Source organism: Periplaneta americana, chromosome 11 (assembly GCF_040183065.1).
Source record: "Periplaneta americana isolate PAMFEO1 chromosome 11, P.americana_PAMFEO1_priV1, whole genome shotgun sequence".
Lineage (NCBI taxonomy): Eukaryota > Metazoa > Arthropoda > Insecta > Blattodea > Blattidae > Periplaneta > Periplaneta americana.
The window spans coordinates 167854189-167872807 of NC_091127.1; the positions used below are offsets into that span (position 1 = coordinate 167854189).

The 18619-nt window shown below is 33.1% G+C and overlaps 1 long non-coding RNA gene across 1 annotated transcript in view; it reads left to right on the forward strand.

The window, feature by feature from the left end:
* LOC138708655 (uncharacterized) overlaps window positions 1–13889 on the forward strand; it is a 129053-nt gene extending 115164 nt beyond the window's left edge. Inside the window, exon 3 of the long non-coding RNA XR_011334749.1 lies at window positions 13834–13889. This is a non-coding gene — a long non-coding RNA (uncharacterized lncRNA). The remainder of the gene's footprint in view (window positions 1–13833) is intronic.
* The last annotated feature ends 4730 nt before the right edge of the window (window positions 13890–18619 follow it).

Here is an 18619-nt window from a genome sequence, read left to right on the forward strand (position 1 = left end):
CTACTGAAGGTAGATAGTTACATAATTGTGCAACCTCACTCAATACCTTGTTCTAATTGGCTGGACTGCAATTCGAATTCAAACTGTTTAATATGCAGCACCAAATTCAAATTGCAGCGTGTGCGAACGTGAGACAGACGGGAGGTTTATCTACTACTGTTTTAATATTGTTATTAATGCTCTCCAAGACAGGAGCAACTCCCACCCTGAAAGGGAACCGTCTGACCTCAAAACTTTTATTTCTATATTCTGAAATGGAAAGAGAAACAAGGATTTAATACCGATGTGACATTTGTTTACGTCTATGATTTCTTTGCACAACCTAGTGCTGACATTCTGTTTTCTTATTATATCTTTTTGTGCATAAAAATTCTATCCCTATAATCATCACCATTGTTGTTTTGGAATGTTCGAATGTAACAATAACTTGCAATTGGAACTTACTACACAAGGATTGTATCAAATCAACTGTGAAGCAGTGTTGCCAACAGTTGTTCATATAATCCCGCTAGATGACTTTCGAAAACCCGCGATTTTCTAACAAATATCTCTAGATTTTAATGTGTAGGCCTACTTATTACTGTTCAATTTTACAACAACAATAATAATAATAATAATAATAATAATAATAATAATAATAATAATAATAATAATAATAGTCACGATAGAGCATCCATCTGCCAATGCCACTTTTATCATTGCCAATGTGACGCTATAAAGCAATTTTGAACACTTTTATCACAGCTAAAACATATTTCAATTCTTATTGCACTATATACCTATATGTTACCTTTAAAACCCGAAATCCGACAAAACCCAGTTTCAACTAGTAAAAACTAGTTTTAAAATGTAGATAGATAGAAAGCGAATTTTCGTAAGATCTAGAATCAATGACAGGTTGGGTTTGGTTTGTTTAGGTTTTAGTTTTGCTTTTTCTTTTCTTTCTTTTTTTTTTTTTAGGATTTTACCAAACAGAAACCTAAACAAATCAAACTTAACTTGTCCTTGATTCTATAGCGACACACACTGAGCGAATTAAATGTAATTATGAAAGCCGCCAATAATGCTAATATGAATTTAATTTCAGAAACTTCAAAGATTAAAAACCGCTAGTATTCCCGCTAAGCGGGATAATATAATTTTACCCGCGAGACTGTTATCCAAATAAGCTAGATTTAGCGGGAAAACCGCTGAATTGGTAACACTGCTGTGAAGTTCGTTAAAACTTGTAACAGTCCAAGTACGGTTTACTTACATTTAAAAATAATTACAAGTTCTGTTCCCTTACATTTAAAAATGATTACGTTGTTAGGTAGAAAAGAACATTATATCTGTGTCCTGGATTGAATCCTATATAATATCAGAATAACTGAATCGTGTTCCAATATCAAATACTCAACCATGTAGATTTCACTTAACTCTTTCCCACTATATCATTTAAGCTCCCTTGCCTCCACCATAATTTTGATTTAGGTTAGGACCTACATCATATGGTATTGAAAATGTATTGTTTATTGTTACAATTTTACATTTACGCTTTTGACTCATGATGTTAATTTCATTGGTAAAAAGTAATATTAAAATTTAAGTAATTTTATTGTAATACAGTAAATGTACGCCTGAAAATGCAATTTGCTTACGGAATAGCGATATATCGATATATTTTCTGCGATATATATCGTTTATCGAAATTAGGTTTGCGATATATTGCAATATCAATATATCGGTATTTAATTTATTTCCACCATCACTAATAATAATCTTTAATTTTTATCAGAGATTTACACTAGCTCAGTTCGAAATATTGAGGTTAAGGGGAAGGACCTACATGAATGACCAAATATATATGTCAAAATTAACATTTTTTTTTTATTTTAGCCTAAAAATACATCATAGTATTGACTTCACTTGAGCGAAATTTCAAGGTAGTTAGGAAGAAAATAATAGCTTTTACGCCATTTTTAAATACCCGCTGTGATCCAGTTCCTTTACTCTGTGCTCGAACTTCTCTGTTGAATATTTTACATTTTTCAACATTTAATGTGTAATATCTCAGACAATAATAGAGATAATTGAATAAAATTTTCAGGGCATATTCTCGCATTATACTTGAATAATTCTGTGAGAGGAAATTGTCAAATTACAAATTAAATAATACGTTAAAAATAGACGTGCAATGTTTCTTTCTGTTCATAACAATGCAAAATGAAAATAAAAATATAAAAACTACAATTTCTAAAATTCTTCAAACAAAATTGATTAGCAGTCTTTTAGCCCTAATTTAAGACAAGATTTGTGATTCTGTGATAATCTTGAAAGCAGATATATCATTTTTTATAATACTGCATTTTTATGTCTGTGACTGTACTATAAAGGGCAGAAGTGAAAATGTTGCATTTAAAAGGCTTCATATATTGATATGAAACTATGTTAGGGAAATAGACGCTCTACTTGAAATAATATGAGAAAAGAGATTGCCTGTAGGTCCTTCCCCTTAATGCTGAAGCAATTAGAAAACTCTAAACTCTTTGTAGGGTATAGTATTTAGATAACTAGAACTAACAATTGTATAATTACTAGACTTCGTTGAATTACCACACGCAGCATGCAATCAGGTTGCCGATGTACGGTAGTATAGAGGAGGTTAGCGACAGCCCGGTCTCGTAGTATAAGCAGTTCATGTTAAGAGTTGTGACCGGTCCAAATAGAGCAGCTACAGCTAATGTATACCTATGTAAGCACTTGTTTTTACATTACTGTGGTTGGAATAGTCAAAGCTTAACATGTGTTCAGTGTAGACAAGAACTGAATCAAACATACTACAATGAGAGTGTTGCTGTTCCAAACAATTGTCCCTGGAATACCCTTACCCCCGCAGCCAGTCTTGACCCGTTGAGAAACGTGGTTGGAGGCTGTTAATTATTATGCAGAATATTACGGCAAAATAATGGAGGTAATTGATGCATTGGATAGCACAGACAGTTCCGCTGTTGCAGCTGTAAAATCATTGCCTTCTGAACAGCTATTGGAAGATATTCTCTTCATTGATTCTAATTTTAAAATCGTGTCCAAAAGCAGAATGAATCGTCTAAACTACAACTCTCAGAAGCCCTTAATACAGTGGATAAAGTATCACAAACCGTTATCCAAAATAAGAATTAATTAATTTCAGAAAAATTGAAATGTAAGTTGAGAAATATTATTGCTAAAAATTCTGCCTATTCACAATTTCGTATTATAAATTATGTACTATCAGGTCACGATAAGACGTCTGAAGTTGATGTACTAAAAAGTAGTGACTTTTCGTTCTTCAAATATGCACCTATTATATCGTATGATGTCGAATGTATATTTTCCCAATATAAAAACTGTTTAAGTGACCATCGTAGGAGGTTCACTTTGCAGTCGCTCAAAATGTACGTAACTCTTCACTGCAATGCACATATTCAAGGATGGTGTGAGTATATTACATTAAATTTTAAGAGTTAATATATCTCACTATAAAATAATTGTGTATTTACATGTTTAGACATTTCCTACTTCAATGATCATTCAATATATTTCTTGAATGCAGGATACAGGTTTTATTGTAACCGCAGTATACTGCTCAGTGTTTACGTCAGAGGCATACTCCATCCGTTGCACATCCCCTTCTCATACAGTCTATACCGCGTGCGCAGTAAACCTTGCGATTCTCGTGGCAATTCCACGAAGTCTAATAATTACACTAGTTCTTATCATCATCATCATCATCATCATCATCATCATCATCATCATCATCATATACCTAGACATTAAGATTTAGGACTTATTTGATTCTTTAAAATTGCGATTAAACTTAATCCACTTCAACTGGAAGGGTTTTGCACCGTTGACATAAGGTGATAAGCCATAAACTCTTCCTCCCGCAGCAATATCATTATTTCCTGAACAAAAGACGAGGACGTAACTGCTTCATAGATCGTTTCTATCATATTTTATGGACATACCCACACAGCAGACTAACACGTGGGTAGATGTAAGTAAAGTTACCCCAGGCCATAATTTAACAGTATAACAACATTATATGTACATTTGATGAAGTATTTTCTTAGCCGTGTTTTCAGTAATTTCCATTTTGATACGTTGAAAGACTTCGCAGAGGTTGAATCGGTTTTCTGTTAAGTCCCACGCATTTGTTACCCCATATAATGTCAATATCAATGAAATACAACCTTTGTTGAAAATACGTTTTCATTCTCTCTGAAATTTTAAAGTAAAGAAACAATGAAACGCCACTTTTAGCTTCGAACGTAATGGAAACGCTACAATTCGAAATTCAGTGATTAAAAAAGATTTGTGATACTGCAAGTGAAATTATGACAAAATTGATCAATAAAAAACACAATTTTACCACAAATTAGTACACAACCAATATCATAATTTTTCTTCTCTCAGAACTTTAACTTAATCTGGATTAATTTTTCCTCTCTCAGAACTTACTTAACTTGTTCTAGATTGAATTGTCTTCTCTCAGAACTTACTGTACTCTTGATCTGGATCAATATTTCCTCTCTCAGAACTTACTTAACTTGTTCTGGATTAATTCTTCCTCTCTCAGAACTTAATTTGATCTGGGTTATTTTTTCCTCTCTCAGAACGTATTCTTGATCTGGATTAATATTTCCTCTCTCAGAACTTACTTCACGTGTTGTAGATTAATGTTTCCTCTCTTAGAATGTACTATGATCTGGATTAATATTTCCTCTCTCAGAGCTTACTTAACTTGATGTGGATTAATTTTTCCTCTCTCAGAACTTACTCAACTTAATCTTGATTAATTTTTCTTCTCAGACTTACTTAACTTGATCTGGATTAATTTTTCCTCTCTCAGAACTTACTTAACTTGATCTGGATCAATATTTCCTCTCTCAGAACTTGCTTAACTTGATCTTGATAAATTTTTCCTCTCTCAGAACTCACTTAACTTGATCTTGATTAATTTTTCCTCTCTCAGAACTCACTTAACTTGATCTTGATTAATTTTTCCTCTCTCAGAATTACTTAACTTGATCTGGATTAATTTGTCTTCTCTCAGAACTTACTTAATTTGATCCGGATTAATCTGTCCTCTCTCAGAACTTACTTAATTTCACCTGGATTATTTTTTCCTCTCTCAGAACGTATTCTTGTTCTGGATTAATATTTCCTCTCTCAGAGCTTACTTAACTTGTTGTGGATTAATTATTCCTCTCTCAGAACTTACTAACTTAATCTTGATTAATTTTTTCTCTCTAAGAACTTACTTAACTTGATCTGGATTAATTTTCCATCTCTCAGAACTTACTGCTATCAAAAAGGAGTGCGTTATATGGCAGTAAACATTTTTAATAGCCTCCCTATCGATATAAAAAATGAAACTCAAAACATAAAATTATTTAGGGCCAAATTAAAGAAGTACCTAATTTCTCACGCCTTCTATTCTGTAGGTGAATTTATGACATTCAATAACACTTCATGAAATTGATACTAAAACTATGTGTTGTACTAGTAGACTATATTGTAAATCTCGTCTGTATATATTTCATCTAGACTGTGACTATAAATTAAGATTTTATAATAGTATTAAGTTTTTTGACTTGTTCCATATTCTAGCTGTAAGCATGTATGAATACCATGGAATGTTAATAAATACAATACAATACAATACAATACAATACTCAACTTGATCTGAATTACTCTATCCTCTCTCGGAACTTACTTAACTTGATCTGAATTAATTTTTCCTCTCTCAGAACTTACTCTTGTCCTGGATTAATTTTTTCTCTCTCAGAACTTACTTAACTTGTTCTGAACTAATTTTTCCTCTCTTAGAACTCACTTGACCTGATCTAGATAGTCGTTCCCTTGTATCCCCTATATAATAGGGTATGTTGAAGGATGAATACATTATCATCTGTGAGGCAGGACGTATCACACTTGTTAGAGCGAGGCCTGTAACCCCGGGCTCTACATGAGCAAGACGTCTGCTGTTGAAGAGGAAGGAGATGATCAATTAGACCGTGGTGAAGGTGTGGCTGAAAGGGGGAACAGGTGGCTACCGCCCACGCATCTGCGGCGACCCGGGCAATGCACTGACCCCATCGCATGGCTCACGCCACCAGCTGGGTCCCCGACCACCTCAAAAATAAACTTTTAAGAATGTATATTAAAGCACACCCTGTCATCACTGCCTCTCTCTTCCGCCGCGCAGGGCTGACTTACGTTGGCGCACCAGGAAGAAATGCTTAACCGTGGTGTAATTGGACCACTCTGCACCCTAGAAATCTTTTTTTTGCAAGGAGTCACTGACCTACGACAACTTCCTACATTCACTCCTGAATAGCATGTTTCGTGTACAAAGTTCAAATGCATATGAACTATTTTGATTCATTATCAGACGGTTCACAATCCTCAATATAAATTGATATCATAGCACTTCGTCATCATCATTATCATCATCGTCATAATCATTAAGGGAACACTATAGTGAAATTACTTACTTCTATGTTTTTTAAGCTAAATTCACAACAATTTTATTATTGGTGTGTCTGATTATTAACACATGTACAAAATTTGATTCCTCTATGATAAGTGGTTTGCATTTTATTAATGTCTTAATACAATATTGTATCGCTTTATACAGGGACATCATTTTATTTTTACTAACATTTTTAATATTAACCTGTCTATACCTTTAGAGAACCGGAAACACCGCTTGCTCCCCCCTCCAAGACTGGAGTTCAATGATACTGGCGTAAAACACAAATCACTCTACTAGGTATAGCAGGGAAGAAAAGTAGTTCATCCATTTACGTAAACTAGGAAATATCGCGATTTTGAGTTTGATAATTTTAATTAGATTTTTCTTTAATCAAAGTACAGTACTGTATTAAGAATAAGTGTTTTTACTCACGAAGTGAGTTATCCATGCGAACGTATTCATTATGCAGTGTATATTATACTGTCTACAGCACATTAGCGTACAATATAGAGAAAGAAGTTAAATTGAAAAATAATCATAATATGAATATTTAAACACAATTTTGAAAATGGTGGCCGTTCATTTCGATACAGGCTTCAGTTCTTTTGTGCATATTATCGCACTATAGACTATTGCATCTAATTCCAATTGCCAGTTTCGTCCTTCGTACTAGTAACTCATGTTGAAATAATTCTGTACCTACTCTACGTACTGTGAATTCAATCTTCACTTCTGCCCGACCCGAAAATATAAAATTACTCAGACATGCTATCTACTGTCCGTCCAAGTGGTTATGCCGCAGGATTGTAGAAAGGGAGGAAATCACGTGACAGTTAATTACTTAACGAGGCCCTTTTATTTAAGTTAAATTAAACAGCTGTATAATATTACGTAAACGTCCAATTCCTAAGAGAAATTAATGTTTTCAGAAAAGAGCTAAGACAGCCCAGCTTTTACAGAGGGGCGAGCAGAAGCAGGTGGGGGAAATCGGGATGTGACGTAGGCAAACGGACAGTACCTGTGCGAAAATATGATTCAATATTGAAAGCTCTTTCGCCACTGGAAAACGCGAACATATTTCTGGAACGTACTATACTCAGTAACTCAGTACTGCTTACTATCTGCGGTCTTGGTTCTGTGTGGAGTTGGAACTTCCTTAGTAGAAGGGGTGGGAGTGAAGTAAATTCAAAAACTCAGGTACAAAAAATATTGAAGTGAAAATAAAATGATGTCCCTGTACAAGAAGTCCTTTGCATCACAATTTACATTATTTTTAACTGATATTCACTTATATGAGTCTTTATATACATTGCAACAAACATTACTATTCGGTTTTTCTGTACAATGAATCGATAAATTACTAAGAATTTTTTTGTGATTATTAATATTCCTATTATTTTATAATAAAAATTATAGTAATTTACTGATTAATTTTACAGCTAAACCCCTATTCTAAGTTATGGTCCCACGTCTATTCATTCATTCATTCATTCATTCATTCATTCATTCATTCATTCATTCATTTATTATATTCCATAGACCTTACAGGAGCAATGAAGCTTTAAGATGTGGAACAAGTCAAAATTTTACAATATTACAATTACAATTTTTACAAATTCTTTCAATATTTTACAATTTTTACAGTTTTACAATTTAGTAATTTTCTACAAGATGAGGTGAGGATTCATATAAGTGAATATCAGTTAAGAATAATGTAAATTGTGGCGCAAGGAAATTTGTATGTAAAGCGATTCAATACTTTAATAAAATATTAATAAGCTGCAAATCATTTATTTTAGGCGGATGAAATTTTGCAAATTTCTCATTACTAACCAGATGGGTCTGTACAATTTGGTGAATCTATCTTCATAAGTATAATAGTTATTGATTTCACTATTGTGAAGTCCACACCTGTGGAGTAACGGCTAACGCGTCTGGCTGCGAAACCAGGTGGCCCGGGTTCGATTCCCGGTCGGGGCAAGTTACCTGGTTGAGGTTTTTTCCGGGGCTTTCTCTCAACCCAATATAAACAAATGCTGGGTAACTTTCGGTGCTGGACCCCTGACTCATTTCACCGGCATTATCACCTTCATATCATTCAGACGCTAAATAACCTGAGATGTTGATACAGCGACGTAAAATAACCTACTAAAAAAAACTATTGTGAAGCCTTAAAAGTATGGACCTTCGAAATTTCAGTACATTGCCCTCTTAACAAAAACGCTCTTAAGGACTTTACTAATAGACGGTAGTATATTATGCACACTATTTAATGGGTGTAATTGATGTTTTGTTATTTGAAGTGTTTTATCAGTGAAGAAGTGTGTTGTGTCGTTGAAGTGTGTTCTGTGAGTGAAGTTTTATAGTTTCTAGTGGTAGAGTAAAGTATTTGAAAAGTGAAATGTTTTTGAAGTGTTAGTGAAATCAGGATAGTATCAGTAAAATGTGTCGTAGTTCCAGTGCAGTGAGTGAGTTGACAGCGAAATGAGTGTAATGTTCAAAGGTACTTGTGCATGTATGAACATACCATACTCGTGGATTTTAGTTCGAACTTACGGTTCAGATACAAATTAGATTTATTTTAAGTGATCGTGCTTCTTTTAAATTAGGTTGCTCATTGTTAATATTATTATACTACTATTATTATTAATTTATTATTAATTATCATTATTGAGTGTAATTAGCTACCACTGCTACCAGGTATTTACCCATTTGCAATGTGAATAAACACGTACATCACGATGAAAGTCAAGGTCTTTGGTTTATAGCTGTCCATCTGGCAAACATAGCTCTACAGAATTGTTTTAAACTAACGCATAATTCAATTAAAATTTAATGAGATGAGTTGGGACAAAAAGCTGAAACACGACTAACCTTGTATTTACAAAAGGAATACTTTTATGACAACAATATTTTTGCGATTATTTTATGCGAGTATGACGTCACAGACAACATTTTAAAATTAAACTCTACGGTTTTTAATAACATCTGAAAGCGTAATATTATTTTTATGCTGTACTTCATTTGTTTTATACAGAAGCACTATGGTTATAGTTACTATGGTAACAATTTTATTGTTGATATATTTTATTAGTGTTTGCTTCATGAAAGCAATAAACCTTTGATGAAATCGGCATAAAACAAGATGTTCTTTACGGAAAATAAGAGAATTGAGATGAAGATGTTTATAGGATTTGGTGACAGAAGATGTACAGAACAAGGTGTTACGCACACTTTTTAACGAAACTCGTCCAAATTAGCCGCTTATCTCTCTGTTAACTGTGAGTAGAAAGAGAAGCGAAATTCTGAGAACTTAAACATAGCAGAAACATGTAAGCAATAAGCAGTTTCTCAGTAATTTAAAATAAAATTCATTAATGTGAACGTTTGCAACGTTTGTACTGGTGTCGCATTATCGTATGAGAGTGGGGCTTTCCACGTAAAGATTCGGTATTTAGTTTTCAATCGTCACAGTACCCTAGACACGTGTAGGCTCCATTTCTAGCTCTCATTACCTAAACACAGAGTATGCTATGGACGAAAGAAACCCAAGAGCTTTTTCCTCAATATTTCAACTGCAACTGACGTAATTTTCATTGTTGTTGCTTCATCCACTTCACAGTTCTGCCAACCTGTGCATTACTTATGAAATGGCCTTCGTATTTATTGTAATTACACCCCGTAACCCATCGTCATTGTCATGAAAATAGGTGTTCATAAAAATAGCACACGACTTAGGACCTGAATATGCCATAATGGCGAAAACCTGTACGTAACCACATTTTAAATGTTTGACTAGTCTTGGACTAAATTTTAAAATTAAAATAACTTATACACTGAACAATTTACAAAAAAAACTGTTGAATATTTTTATAACTTATCGAATTAAAAATGTCAGTAAAAATACAATCTTGCTATTACCAATATTGTATGGACGCCTTACAGGCTTAATCCATTGATAATGATGATTGTTATGATAATAGTGATGATTATTCAATTTTAACTCTAGGGGCCGTATTCATAGACATTCTTAGCACGGGCTTCCGGTAGATGATCAGCGAACTAACGTTTTTCGTATTCATAAACCAGTGTTAGTAATATGATACGATATGAATCCTGTACAAGTAATAATCAGTCGATAGCCGGGGCTAGTTTAGCACGCTCGTAGCACGGGCTAGCGAAATGTCTATGAATATCACCCTAGGTATCTTGTTAAACGAAGGACACCACTGAAAATACCAGTTATGTTCCTTAGAACGAAACAATTAAATGATCGCAGAAAATAAATTCACCGCATCTTTCTTACTTACTTATTTACTTACTTACTTACTTACTTACTTACTTACTTACTTACTTACTTACTTACTTACTTACTTACTTACTTACTGGCTTTTGAGGAACCCGGAGGTTCATTGCCGCCCTCACATAAGCCCGCCATTAGTCCCTATCCTGAGTAACATTAATCCATTCCCTTATTTGAAGGATTCGTAACAAGCTGTTTTTTATGGTGATGGGTTGTTAGCTCTTCGCCTAACCCCCAAGCTGGAGGACCACCCCTCATCGGCTGTCCGCGACTGCTTATTCAATATATTCACAGCTACCCTCCATATCTGGAGGCCGTCTCCTCGATCCGCAACCTGAGGACGCGCCATGCCGTGGGGATAGGGACCCACCATACATGGTCACCGTATCTAACTTTTTTAATTACTGTATATTGGTACTTTCAAGTGATTATTTAAAACAAAAGGTCCCGCGCCGTGGCGTCGCGGTCTAAGGCATTCCGCCTAGGACTCGCGTTACGGAATGCGCGCTGGTTCGAGTCCTCATGGGGGAAGAAATTCTCTCATGAAATTTCGGCCAGTGTATGGGACCGGTGCCCACCCAGCATCGTGATGCACTTGGGGAGCTACGATAGGTAGCGAAATCCGGTTGCGAATACCAGCTATAACGGCAGGGGGGGATCATCGTGCTAACCACACGATACCTCCATTCTGGTTGGATGATCGTCCACCTCTACTTCGGCATGTGGGCGTGAGGCCAGCAGCCGGCTGGTCGGTCTACGCCCTTCACGGGCTGTAGCGGCACGGATTATTATTATTATTATTATTATTATTATTATTATTATTATTATTATTATTTAAAACAAAAGAGAGAGCAAATCATTTCATTACCATCGGTAATAAGATTTTCAGGCTTTATATCATTATACTGCGTTGACGGAAAATCACAGCGTTTCGAAAACTTGATGCAATGAAATATGTATTATTTGGATTTACTGAAAGATAGAATTGAAATAGATCAATATTCCAGTTGTCACAGGATGTAACATTTTTACTTTTTTCGATCTATTTATATTGAAAATGAAAACTTTTGTCAACTTATATTATTAGAATCAATTTAGAAGATCATTATCATTTTACAGAGAAGGTTTTGAATAAAATTTCTTATTATTGAAGAAAATGAAGAAAAGGTTGCATCACGGATGTTATATGATTTGTGAACTCACTTCACACCTTATCAAAGAAAAAAAGTGTAAAACTCAGGTCTCTGCCTCAAGCAAAAAAGATTTATTCTCATAGTGTCCGTGTGAAAGCTATGCAAATCTCATGGCATCAAATTAGTTCACTAAAACATAATCGGTAAATATTTTATAGCTGTTTCTCCCATGTCACGGATGTTACACACATTTTGTCACGGATGTTACAGATGAGTTAATATCCTTCATTTTTCCAGTTTCAAAACAACTGTGACATTTCTAAGTCAAAATATTCACTTGAACTGTAAGATTAATAGTTATTAACCCAAAGTACTGATAATAAATGGCAGAAATAATATAGCGCAGAGTAAAAAGTTCCTTGATCCTGGAGCTCTGTAATTAACAGTGCAGACTCTTAACATATTTCTTCAACAATAGCTGCTTGAAAAACATACATTAACAGCTGATTTCTCTATCAGTAAGTGCTGCAAACTTCAGGGAAACAAAATAGTGTCTATTTCCCAGCCAAGAATATTTTGATTCAATGCCAATAACACTTGTAAAATATTTTCCTTTTGAAAATAAAGCATTAGAATATTTAAATTTAGAGCCTTATATAGGTCTTATGGCCAGTTTGACTAAGTAATGTTTAATTTTACTTAACGAATGTTAAATTAACAGTCTGTACTTTTAACGCTTTGTTAATGTATTTTCCATTTGAATAATTTTTCCCTCGAAATTATTCAAATCAACTTTACAGGGAGTTATACCTGAAATCTTGATTTGCATAATACACGTCACTGTTCATTAACAGAAAACCACAATTTAAGTCACACGGAGTTAGTGTGCACTCGAAGTTGGTTGCTTGACGGTTGTCAGCCCACTTTGAGGTCTGTGGATATAGAGGGAAAAATTGGATCGGTGTCGGTTAGAATTCCCGGGTAGCTCAGTGGTAGAGCGTTGGTACGTTAAACCAAAGGTCCCGGGTTCAATACGCGGATCCGGAACAATTTTTCCCTCGAAATTATTCAAATCAACTTTACAGGGAGTTATACCTGAAATCTTGATTTGTATCTTCCATTTGTTCAACATAATTTTGTTTAAGATAACCAACACTTAACTATAACGTCTATTAGCACTATTTTAACTACTCAACAGCAGTTGGTAATGATTCTACACATGTAAGACAATTTTTGATTGGCTAAAATTAATCTTTAAATTCTATGTTATAGAGTGAGTCATGAAACTTGCGTAAAATGGCAACCTGTTATAGTAGGCCACGCTTCATAAACAAACAGTTGACAAATGAAAGTTTTAGGTGACGTGCTGAATAATAATTACAAAGTAAGGTTATATTTCCTCATTGCTATTATGGATACGAAATACGAAAGAAATAAAATAACACTGATGTATTTAAACAGTCCAAAGTATTTTTTTATATTACCAGTCATATGCTAAACATTCCCTACAGAGAGACACAAAATATTAATTTCGCAACTTCTTTTCGAACAGCTGTGGAGACATCGGCCATATTTAACTAACTGTTAAACGAGTTAGCTGCCCGAAATACTACATTTATAAATTAACAAACTGTTAACAATCTGTTAAACGAAACTGGTGTTGAAAACATACAATTTTATTAATTAACAAACTGTTTAGAGTTTAACAGTCGTTATATTTTCTAACAATACTCGGAAAAACCGGCCACTACACTAATAAACAAATATTTCATAAAAAGACTTGTTCATTGAAATTTCCAGTTTGCTCGGAATGACTGAATACAAATTATTCTCTTTGTTTTAGTGTTGGCTGCTTTCTAACTAAGGAGTAACCAATATATTTCTTTCACTTTCAGGAAGAAGCTCGAATGTCTACAAGTCATGTCAAGACTTCAGAAATATTTATTCGGCATCTTTGGTGAGTAACCCATTATTGATTTCAATATTGTAGCTAGGAATTTTAGATAATACTTTGAAGGAAATTTGTATATCATTCTATAGTATTCACAGTTATTTTCGGAGTGCGTCGAAGGATTTAATTACCCATTTATCACACACACCAACCTCGATCATCCTTCTTTATAGCTATGCACAGATATATTATTTGCGATGACACAAGTATAGTAACTACAGCCAATAACTCCAACACATTCCAATCTTCAACAGAGGAAATTCTCTTCAAAATATGTGACTGGTCCTCAGTCAGTAAATTTGTATTAAATTGTAACAAAACTAACATAATTCAATTTAAATCCTGTCCAAATTCAACGTCGCAAATTTCTAGCGGAATAATTAATAATATATCCCTATTAGAAACAACAACAAAAAAAATTATAGGCTTAAAAATCGATAATGAGTTAAATTGGAAAAATCATATTAAGGAAATAACCCCCAAACTAAATTCAGCATGTTTTGATATTAGATCTATGCAAAAGATAGTAAATATCAATACCTTAAAAACAATATACTTTGCATACTTCCACTCCGTAATGAGTTTTGGAATAATATTCTGGGGAAATTCCACAGAGAGTAACAATATATTTATATTACAAAATAGAGTAATTAGAATAATAGGTGCTAAATCTAGGGAATCGTGTAGGGCTATTTTCAAAAACCTACAAATAATGTCCATGGCTTGTCAGTATATCTTTTCATTAATAATCTTCCTAGTATGTAATCGTGAAAACTTTGTAACTAATTCAACAGTTCATAGCATAAATACACGTCAAAAAATGACTTTCATACTCCATCGGCAAGTCTATCGTGCTATCAAAAAGGAGTGCGTTATATAGCAGTAAAAATTTTTAATAGCCTCCCTATCGATATAAAAAATGAAACTCAAAACATAAGATTATTTAGGGCCAAATTAAAGAAGTACCTAATTTCTCACGCCTTCTATTCTGTAGGTGAATTCATGACATTCAATAACGCTTCATGAAATTGATACTAAAACTTTGTGTTGTACTAGTAGACTATATTGTAAATGTCGTCGGTATATATTTCATCTAGACTGTGACTATAAATTAAGACTTTATAATAGTATTAAGTTTTTTGACTTGTTCCATATTCTAGCTGTAAGCATATGTGAATACCATGGAATGTTAACAAATACAAAAAAATACAATACAATATACGAAAGTCAGCTTCTGAAACTATGAGATCTTCCATATTGACTGGACACAACATAATTAAGTGAAGTGGACAAAATAGAATATTTAAAATGAAATTTTATGCAAATAAACGCAAATAATTTTGTGCTTAACCATATTCAGAAATCGATTTGTGTACTGTGAAAGAAATAGCTTCACAATTTCCAATGTTATTTTTGTACCAAAGACTTTTTAAACCGATTTGTCCTATGAATTTTAAACTTTGAGGTATATACATATATATATATATATATATATATATATATATATATATATCAGATTGGCCATACCCATGTTATAAAATCGCAACATTTATAAGGAAACAGCGGTCTCTAGAATTTTGTTTGTCAAAAATTAACTTTTGATAATAAGCGCTAGGTGGAAGTACAGCTGTAAGTTATTACTCCATGCATTTCCATCTGGATTATGACGTAACTTCATTTGCAGTCGCTAGATGGCAGTGTACAGAAATTGGTGCAAGTTGTTGTCTTGAAAGTGTACTCTGAGGTATATTTCAGGAGCCAGAGTGCTGCATTGGAGTTAAATCGCTCGTTTGAACTCGGTCGAATGTCGCACGCTCGAGTGAGATAAGATCGATCGTCATACGCTCGTAATAAATAGAAGCACAGTACAAGGTCATCTCACCGACATGTCTTATCTTGTATGGAAGGCGACAGATAAGATACACATATGATTTGCTCACACGGTAAAAGTAAGGCTTTATTTTCTGCGTTTATGACAAACGTTTAATGGAAAGTACCAAAACAGGAACATGAAATTATAAATAAAATCGTATGAAAAACTTCGATACACAGTTATTATTCCTAATTAATAATTATTCAATATTTCATTTACCAGATATATAATATGATAGGTCCATACATAATGTAGCGCCTATATACTGCGACAATGTAGAAACGTTTTACAAAATATATTTGATATAGCAGTAAATTAATAACAATATTAGTACAGAGATAACGTCACAGAAAATATAATAAAACGAATAATCATGCTGCACAACTCTTACAGACGCAAAGATTGATACACTAATTATTAGAGATTATTATTATTATTATTATTATTATTATTATTATTATTATTACTAGAAAACTTGATACATTTCTTGCATTATCATGATTGTGTTCTCCGTTTATAATAATTACATTTACATCCAATAACATCTATCAGATGTGGCAAAAACAAAATCACTCCTGTGTGGGAGGAAAAAAAAAACATTTACCTACAACATTTATATTACATTTTAAAGCAAGTTTTGTAGTTGCACTATGTAGAGGTTAGTTAAACACTGCAAAGTTTTGAAATGATAAACACCTATGATGTTACTACACAGTTCATCACTGTAACAAAAACGAATGTCTAACGCTCGGCTTATACCGTTCGAGGATTTATTGCTCGCCACAAATTTACCCATCATGCATGTGCGCTACCTATCGGATTATGCTATGAACTACTTGGCGCTCGAGCGAAAACGTCCGATGCAGACCTCTGTTAGGAGCAAAATTTGAGTTTCAATGTTGGGTTTTAAAGTGTTCCCTATGGTTGTCGTACTTTATCGAAATCTCCCTCATTATGGGAGAAGTCGACACTTTGGCATCGATTTGTATTTTTTTAAATACAAATAGGTGTATAAAATGATAATATTGACACTAGAAATGTGAAATATACGGAAAAAATATTCGTACATATTAGAGGAGAAATTAGAATAAAAATTGCATAAACTGGTCCCAAAATTGACATTTTTCCTTATCGTGTCGAGATGTCCCTAAAGGGGGATAATATATATATATATATATATATATATATATATATATATATATATAAAATTAAAATTACAATTTACTGTTAGTATCACTTTGAATTCACATTGTTAAATTTTCACTTGGTCACTTAATAGTAGCACATGAGTTTCTATTTCAGTACATACAGTACAGGAACATTTCATAAATCTATATATATATATATATATATATAAAATTAAAATTACAATTTACTGTTAGTATCACTTTGAATTCACATTGTTTAATTTTCACTTGGTCACTTAATAGCAGCACATGAGTTTCTATTTCAGTACATACAGTAGAGGAACATTTCATAAATCTATATATCTATATATATATATATATATAATTAAAATTACAATTTACTGTTAGTATCACTTTGAATTCACATTGTTTAATTTTCACTTGGTCACTTAATAGTAGCACATGAGTTTCTATTTCAGTACATACAGTACAGGAACATTTCATAAATCTATATATATATATATATATATATATATATACATATATATATATATATATATATATATATATATATATATATATAGAGAGAGAGAGAGAGAGAGAGAGAAACTCATCCGGCCTTAATTAAGGATGACCACGAGGATCCGGAAATGAATAGCAAACAAATACAATTAATTAAATATGAATAGTGTTATAAAAATAAAGTGTAATAATTAAGCACCATTGATTAACAATTGTAAAATAAAATCTTAGAAGATGACTGAATTATACTGATAAAAAAGATTTTATTTAAAATTAGCATATCCTTAATTAAGGCCTCCTGAGTGGTATAAATGAAATTGTATAATCTGCAGGGAATCGTTGAGAATTTGCGAGATGATTTTTTTAATTTCAAAAGATGATATTGATAATTGTTTTGTATATATATATATAATTTGAACTGGTAATGGAAATTAGGGGAAAACGGCTGAGTGAATTTTAATAAATGACCCCTCATTTTGAAGCTTGGAACTCAAAGTTTTTCAGAAAAATAGTAGTTTTCAGTGAAATGTCAATTTTTCAACATAATTTTCCTATTTTCCAAAATGCATCTGTCGTCAGTTTTGAGAACTAGCTAATTGCATTTCAGAATAAAACAAAACACACACTACAGTAAACAATATTACACGAAGGCCACGATCTGCAAGAATGCTGACATATTTAGAGCTCAAATTAAATTGGTTATTAAAAACTTAACTTACTAAAAATAATTTACAGGTTTGATTCTGTGGTGTGTAATTTTCTGGGTACAGCTGTGTATTGGATATTAAAAACTACAAAACTTGAGGTGGTTTGATGACATTATTACCATTAGAAATGAAATATTATTGTAGTTAATGCCATGATGTAACTATATTTCTCTAATTATACATATTAATGCTATAATGATGATTATGAAAGTGAAACGTTTTGGGGTTACATAAGTAGATGTAGAGAATAACTTAAATTAGATTTTGATTTCTATATTTTACTGAGTGGGGGGCTATATAGTAGGGGAGACTGTTGTACCTTTAGCATAGTGTACCTTTGAACATTTTTTGTTTTTAATTTTTGCTGCTACCTAGAGGACTCAAAATGAAGTAGACTGTAGAGAAAGCCGCTAAGTAGCTCTGGTCATAGTTTCAGTTTGATTTATTGCATAGTGTGAGTTCCGTGGACAAAAGAAGTTTTTTAGTACCAAAAGTAAACAT